The sequence below is a fragment of the Bos taurus genome, chromosome 1, assembly GCF_002263795.3.
Source record: "Bos taurus isolate L1 Dominette 01449 registration number 42190680 breed Hereford chromosome 1, ARS-UCD2.0, whole genome shotgun sequence".
NCBI lineage: Eukaryota > Metazoa > Chordata > Mammalia > Artiodactyla > Bovidae > Bos > Bos taurus.
Genome location: NC_037328.1, coordinates 72,010,010 through 72,018,405, shown reverse-complemented (window position 1 = coordinate 72,018,405; position 8,396 = coordinate 72,010,010).

Genomic DNA, 8,396 nt, shown 5'->3' with positions numbered 1-8,396 from the left:
GGGCAGGCATTGGGACTGTGGTGATACTCATGAGTCAGCGGCCAGAGGGCTGGGTAGTCAGCGTGGGAAGTAGTGCCTCTGCAGGGCACCTCCACTGGGCTCCCTCGGCCACTGCAGCACGGATAGGAATGCCCTGGGTTCCCGCACCTAAGATAAAAAACTGCATATGCTTCCTCCAACCCCCAGCAAATTTGGATACATATACTGTCTCCTGACCAAAGATCAGCTTCAGAGAGAGGAGAAGGAAGGCAGAACAGAATAAAATATTTGAAGAAATAATGGCCAGAAATTCCCCAAATTTGATAAAAACTATAAACTCACAGATTCAATAAGTTCAATCAACCCCAATGAAGAAAACTACATCAAAGAACATCATAATCAAATTGTTCAAAATCAATGATAAAGAAAAAATCTTAGAAATGGCCAATGGGAGAATGAATAGAGGAACAAAGACAAGGATGACAGCAAGTTTCCCACTCGGAGAAAAAAAAGCAAGCAAGACAATAGGGAAGCATCTGTAAAGAGGAGGACAGAAGTATGAGGAATGGAAAGTCAGATGACTCTGCGTTCACCCAGGGCCTGACACTATGATGTGCTTGGGCCAATAGGGTATGAGAATTCTGTAAGGGGCAGATACCTAAAGGCAGGAGGAAGTTTGAGGGCCCATTTCTACTCCGTTACCTTTAAGGCATCTCCCCATGGAAGGATGCTCCACTCTGAAGTCTCTCTGCTTCAGAGACTTCTCCCCTGATAAGAAGTCCCTCTTTCACAGTAATGCCTCAGGGCACTTGCTAGCTCCTGGGGATCACTAAACCCCTAAAAGGAGTGGGGTTGAATAGAAGCAAAGATAAAGAAAGGATGTCAGCATTAGATATAAGGGATAGGTAAGCTTATCCTAAAGACAGGAAAATAAGACCTGGAGGGGAAGTCCAAGACAGGTCAGAGTGGACTTGATCATGGGTCAAGGTGAATGGCTCTGGACAAATGTCATGAACTGTGCAAGAGTGCTCAAGGCTCCACAGTGAGTGGTAGAGGCCGTGTGGAGCAGGGGCCAGGAGGCTTGGTGGTGGCAGGAAGTATAGGTGCGTCTTGCCAGAGATGCCAAGGGCTAAATCTCCTGCTAGCTGTTTCTGCCACCAAGGACCCATCATCGGCTGACCTGGATCTTTGAGAAGGTCACTGCCTTTCGAAGGCAGTCATTTGGCCTGGGTCTCAAAGATCTGTAAAACTTCACTTGGAGTATCCAAAGGGTTTGGGAGAGAGAGCAACTATCAGGAAGGCAAGTTTCGAAAAGCCATCCAAGGACTGAGGTTGCTTTAAATGTCATTGAGCACTTGGGAGATAAATGAAAATCATGCATTCTATACGGTAATTTTATTAGAGAGGATAAACATCTACAACTGCAGAATTCAAATTTGTGCAATCTGTGATTTTAGAGGCATCTTCTAAAGCCTTCTTTTAATTAATTTAAGCCCATTAAATTGAATTTCTTACTGTTTCTGGCCCAAACTAAGTTGTCATACTCAGATTAATTTCTCTTCGAAGAGAAGCAAGGCAATTATGAGTGTACCCATGGTGAGTCACTCTTTGCTGGCAGAGGTTTATTGGTATTTGAGGGAGTATTGTTTACCTAAAATATCTCGTGATACATGGCTGGGTGATAATATGTAATTAAACCATCGAGTCAACATATAGCTTCATTCTCCATTAAGCAGAGAGCTGCACCTCTAGGCAGTTTCGATCATTGTGGTTTCTCATACCTGCTGGAACTACCCTTGGGAAGGGGACTGGCCTCTTCCCTGGTTCTCTACCTTAACTCCTGCTTGTGTGCCTTGAATCATAGGTCTTGGGCACTTGAAAGGGCAGTGAAGTTCATGGAGGAGTCAGGAGGGCATCACCCTGGATAAAAATGATGGAACACAGGAGTGCTAAGCCATCGTCAGATTTGCCCAAGCCCACTTTGTCATCCTATTGTACAGAGATGGACGCCCAGGAAGGAGAGATTGTAAGGTCACATGGCAAAATAGTGGCAGAAACCAGATGCTGGTTTTTTGACTCTGAAAAGTGTTCAGACCTGCTGCATTGCTAATTTATTATAAAGTCAGAGTTCTTCACAGCTTTGTCATTTTGACACAGGCCGTCCCTGACAATCCTGTCCCTCAGAGTACGGTGACAACAGCAGGAACAGAACAAGAGGAGCAGGCTCCCCCTTGTGGGGGGCTCCTCTCTGACTGTCTGCCTTCAGGACAAGGGGAATCGGTGAACACTTGTTTTTTGTCCCATTGAACCTCAGACAGCAAAAATGCTAGGAGACCCCAGAAAGTGAAAGTGAAGTCACTCAGTCGTGTCCAGCTCTTTGCTACCCCGTGGACTGTAGCCTACCAGGCTTCTCCGTCCATGGGATTTTCCGGGCAAGAGTACCGGAGTGGGTTGCCATTTCCTTCTCTGAGGACATCTCGGAAGATGAAGTAAAGACAGGCACAGAGCTGAGCGGTGGTCTCCAGGGACTCCCCCATATTAACTGGGATCGCAGCTTCCCTTGAGTGACTCCATTGCTATCACCTCTGAAAACAGGCTGCCTGTTATCTACCTACATTCCCTTCAGTTTGCTCGGAGCCTCTAGGCAAGACTGGGCAAACATTTCAGCCTGATTTCAGAACAACTCTGCCCTCCAGGCCCTGCTAGGATTAGGGGAAAGTTCTGTGCCCATTCCTCAGTGTGAAGCTAAAGGGGAGCAGCCTCGGGCATACCTAAGGGGAAGCAGGACTTGGGGCAGTGAGGGGCAGCCACACTCCCCAGTGTTGAAATTCTTCCCTGGATTACCTTGGAACGTCTTGGTGGATTTTCTTAGTGCTGAAGAGAACAAGCGGGAATGTGCCTATTCAATGTAGCTGAATAACTGTTTAACAAATATCTGTTTATTTAACAAATCATCTATTTATTTAACAAATACCTAGGAAGTGCCTGTTATGTGCCTGGAATTGCTTATAATATTCTCTCATATGCTATTCAGTTGGCTCAGCCCCTTCACGTAAGTTCAGCTTACCCATTCAACCATGTGATAGGACTTTTTAAAAAAAGATTCTTTATTTAGGCTGTGCTGAGTCTTTGTTGCTGTGCACAGGCTTTCTCTAGTTTTGATGTGTGGGCTTCTCACTGTGGTGGCTTCTCTTGTTGCAGAACATGGGCTCTAGAGTGCATGGCTCAGTGGTCATGGCACACAGGCTTAGTTGCCTCTCAGCATGTGGGATCTTCCTGGACCAGGGATCGAACCTGAGTGTCCTGCCCTTGGTAGGTGGGTTCTTAACTGCTGGACCACGAGGGAAGTCCGTGATAGGGCTTTTAATTTGCACCATGGGCATTGGCCATGTCTCTAGCATTGAATAGTCCTGCTCACTCTCCTGCCTTTGGGACTGTGCCCCGCCCACGCCTCACACCCCACTCACACTTCTGGTTCTGTATTGTAGCTCCTGGGATCCTTTAGCCTCTTGTTTGTTTTTAAACTTACTGTGCTTTCAGTATTGTTCTAGAATGTGTGTCCCATGGAGGTACACTTTTGCTGTATCTCTGGTGTCTAGATCAGGGGCTAGTATTTCCCATAGTAAGGGCTCAATATGTATTTGTAGAATGTATAAGTAAATATTGAAGCAATTGTAAAAAAAAAAAAAGTATAGGGCAGCATCCCTACTCTCAAAGTCTTTTTAATTAAAAAAGTAATATACCTGGATTTTGGAGCTTAATTACATCCCCTTGAGTGTGGGCTGGACTTAGTGACTTGCCTCCAAAGAATAATATGGAAAGGGAAAAATAGGAGCTTTACAATGTAGAAAGCTGGCAGTCACTTCCTTAACCAAGTAATCAAGGTTAACATCATCAGTGAAAAGTTATGTTGATAATATTGACCCTTTGTGATGTGATGAGGAAAGCAATTTACCTCTGTGATGTCTTCCCTCTGGAACCTGAAACCACAGTCAAATCATGAGAACGGGGTTTCCCTGGTAGCTCAGTGGTAAAGAATCCACCTGCCAAGCAGGAGACTCAGGTTCGATCCCTGGGTCGGGAAGATCCCCTAGAGAAGGAGATGGCAACGCACTCCAGCATTCTTGCCTGGGAAATCCCAAGGACAGAAGAGATTGACAGGCTACAGTCTATGGGGTTGCAAAGAGTCAGACACAGCTAAGTGACCAAACCACAACAATCATGAGAAAGACTTCTAACAAACAAAACTTGAGGAGCATTCCACAGAACCCTTTAAAACTGTCAGGGTCCTGAAAATCAAAGCAAGACTGAGAAGTTCTCGTAGATTAGAGGAAACTAGGGTACATGACACCCACATGCAACGCGGTGTCTGAGATCAGATCCTCGGACACAAAAAGAACAATAGCGGGGGAAAAACAAAACTAGTGAAACCCAACTAAAGCCCGGAGTTTAGTTAATAGCAATGTGGTAATTTTAGTTTCTTAGTTTTGACAAATATACTATGGTTTATACAATATCAACATTAGAGAAACTGGGCGAAGAGTATATGGGAACTCTGCACTGTCTAGCAAATTTCCTATTCATCTAAAACTATTCAAAATAAAAAGTTTACTTAAAGCATAAAAGAACAATATATTCTTAGAGTGAAAAAATTCAAACAGTTTGGAAATAAAGCAAAAAGTAAAAGCTCCTCAATCTCTCTTCCATTCTAATCCCTTATAAATAAGAACTATTGAGAGTTTGGTATCTAATATTCCACATCTTTTTCCATGCCTAAGTAAAGGTTTGTAATTTTGTATATTATACAAACAGTTCTCTTAAAATTAAAAGAAATCTTTTGGTGGGCTTGTTGTATACACATTGTTCTGTACCTTTATTTTTTTCACACTACAATATATCCTGGATATCTTTTCTTGGCTTTACGTATATACTTGGTGTCAGTCTTTTTAAAGGCTGCACAGTGTTTGACGGTGGGAAGGCATAGTACTTAGTACTTGTTTGGTTGTAAGTGACTGAATGCCAGCTGGAATTAGTTTAAACAAGGAGAATAGAGCATAAGAATAATAACAGGATGTCTCCGGAAACTCGTGAGAAAGAGGGACGCCAGAGCCAGAGTGAGTCTCTCTCACCTTCTCTATTTGCAGGTCTTCTCTGTGTTTCAGCTTCATTACTCTATTTATGGGCTTCCCTGGTGGCTCAGACAGTAAAGAATCTGCCTGCAATGCAGGAGACCAGGTTCGATCCTTGGGTCAGGAAGATCCCCTGGAGAAGGGAATGGCAACCCACTCTGGTATTCTTGCCTGGAGAATTCCATGGACAGAGGAGCCTGGTGAGCTACAGACCATTGGGTCACAAAAAGTCGTACATGACTGAGCAACTAACACACACACACACACACACACACACACACACTCTGTTCATACTTTCTGTGGCCCAGTCAGCTGTATTCGTCCACTTCACAGGGCAGAAATGACGTTTCTGGGAAGACTCCCCCTGAAGTTAAGATTTTACATCTTCAGACTAGCTCTCTTTCTTACTTCTAGTTCAAAAATTTCAGAGAAGGGTTCTGATTGGTTTGCCACAGATCAGGTGAGCACCATAAATCAATCAACTGTGGCCAGGATAGCAGACTTGGATCCTCTGGGAAGTACCAGCTCCTGATTTAGACAATAGAAATACAGCAAAGATGTATCTTTATGGAACAGACATTCTAGACCAATACTGAATGCACAGTAGGCTTAAAAACAAACAAGCAAGACTCATGTTTCAGGGGATAGAGAAGCACAGGACATGAGGAAGTGTGATCCCAGAAAAGCAGTCATTCTGGCTAGACAATATTTTGGTAATAGGTGGACCAAAATTAAATAAAATTATTTAATTTTTAAAATAATAAAAATTAATCAATTGATTAAAATAATAAAATTAATTTAAAATTATTTCTTTTATTAATAAATTGATTTTAATTACTTTTAAATTATTACTTTAATTAATTAATTAAAGTTAAATGATTTATTTAAAATTCCAATTTTAGATTATTACCCATTTTTTAATCTGTTACAAATAATGTTGCATCAAATACCCACATACATACATCTTTGTGAAATATGTTAGTATTTTTGTAGAATAGAGTCCTAGAATGGAATTGCTGAGTCAAGGGGCATCATGCATGTTGCCAAATTATTTTCAAAAACTTTCACACCTGCCAGCCGCGTAGGAGGGTGTTGCCTCCTTGTGTTTCTTCAACCTTTTAATTTTCATCAATGTCATGGATTTAAATTATACCTTTTTTTGACTTGCATTTTTAAAGTTGGTTTATTATCATAATTGAGCATATCTTCTTATGTTTATTAGGCCTTTGATTTTCTTTGTTGTGCTTTATTTATCCTATGTGTATTTTTTCAAGTAGATTACTTATCTTTTTCTTTCTCATATGTAGGAGCACTTTATGTGTTGTGGGTTTTTAGCCCTTATTTATATGTTATATATGTTACAAATGTTTTCTCTCAACCAATGATTTGAATGCTGCCTCTCCTTGTATGAAAGTTTAAATTTTTAAGTAGTCTCATCTTTTAATCTTTTCCTTTATGTCTCCAGAGCAATTTGTTGGGGTTAGCAAATCCTTTTTCAAACCCAAGATAAACGAGATAGTCTCATATTTCCTTCAAGTATTTTTGTAGTTTCAATTTTCATTTTAGATATTTAATCTTATTTTAATTTTTGTGCGTGTGGTATATATGTAAATAATTGTCCCTATACCATTAAATAATTCATCCTTTTTGATTGGCAGTGCCATTCTTATTGTCTTAAATTTCCATTAATTTGTGGTTCTGTTTCTATTCTGCTTATGTGTTCCATTAATCTGCTTTTTCAATTCATGCATCAACACCATATACTAACTAGCTTAGCTTTGTAGTATGTTTTGATCTATGAAGCATTTTTAAAAATTTTCCTGCTTAATTCAGAATCAGTTGGTCAGGTTCTCCCTCCCGTACCTCCACCTGCCCCTGAACCAAATTCTAGAAAAATTGAATTGAATTCTAGATAAATGTAGGGGAAAGATCCATCATTTTAATATTGCCTTTCAAACTGGAAACATGGTATGTTCTCTTAATTTTCAGTCTATGTCTCATGGTACTCAATAAAGACTTACAGTTTGCTTTTTCTTTATTAAGATTTTGCATTTCCCTGTTATCTACGAGTTCTTCGTATTTTTTGTTGTAGTGTGAGTCTTAGGAATTATTTTTTAACATTACATTTTCTAAATGGGAAAGCTTTTCATTTTCTCCCTATATTTGTCTTATATTCAACCAACTTACTGAACCTGTTATTATTCTAATAATACCCTAAATATTCTAGATTAATAATTATATGCCTGGAATCATGGTAGTTTTGACTCCTTTTATTTAAACTTTCTTTTTCTTGCCTTCAGCCTCACCTTTGAGGTGTCTGGATGTAGTTTCTGTCTTAGACATCTCTTTGGGATGTGACACTTCAACCCCCTTCCAGCTGTGACCCCTGCACCATGGATGGAGCTCTGTTATTAATTATGTGTGGTGCGGGGGGTGGGGGTGGCATGGGACTCGTGCCATGAGGCAGCCTCTTCTTTCCGGAACATACTCTCCCTGTAAGCATGGCTTTCACCCTTCTCTGTCGTGGGCACTGCAGCCTCACGTCATGCACAAAACTAAGAGGCCATTCGAGGGCAAACCTCCAAGGATGACCTGGTGTGCCCTGAATGCCAGTACACAGCTGGACCCCACCACAGCCCCTTTCTCTTCATACTGCCAGCTTTCCCTTTCCTTCTAGCTCGGTCAGAACTGGAAGACTGGGCTAAGTCTGCTGCTTTTGTCTCCCGCTTACCCTACACCCCTTTGCACATGCTCTCGTGTCCTGTGCTTTCCTCCACTCTTCTCTAATTGGCCTGGTAGGACCCCAGCTTGTGTCTTCTGTCCTCTGCCACCCCAGACCTTTCCCAGTGATGGGAAGGAGGAGCTAGCGTGCTGTGGCTGATAAACTGAATGCCTCCTGCACTGGAGGCTGGCTGCAGAACCTGAGGAAATGGGAGGGATGAAGAGGCAAGAACAGAAACCCCTGGTCGGCCTCAAGGAGTCTTCAGCCATGAGGAAACATTGTACTAGAATCACCCAGAGATACCCCAACTGGCCAGGGCTTCCTGAAAAAAGACACGCTTCTGGGTTAGTTGTGTGACCTTAAGCAGGCGTCCCCAACCTCTGGGTCACAGACTGGTACCTCCTGTCAGATCAGCTGATTTATTTCCAATCTGTTTCTGTTCTTGCTTTTATGAAAAGTTTATATGCCTCCAGAGGCTGTGATTCCACAGCGCCCTCTGAATAGAGGCCAATGAACACACACCAGACTTCCCTGACCATCCTCCTAACACTTATCCTTCCCTGCCC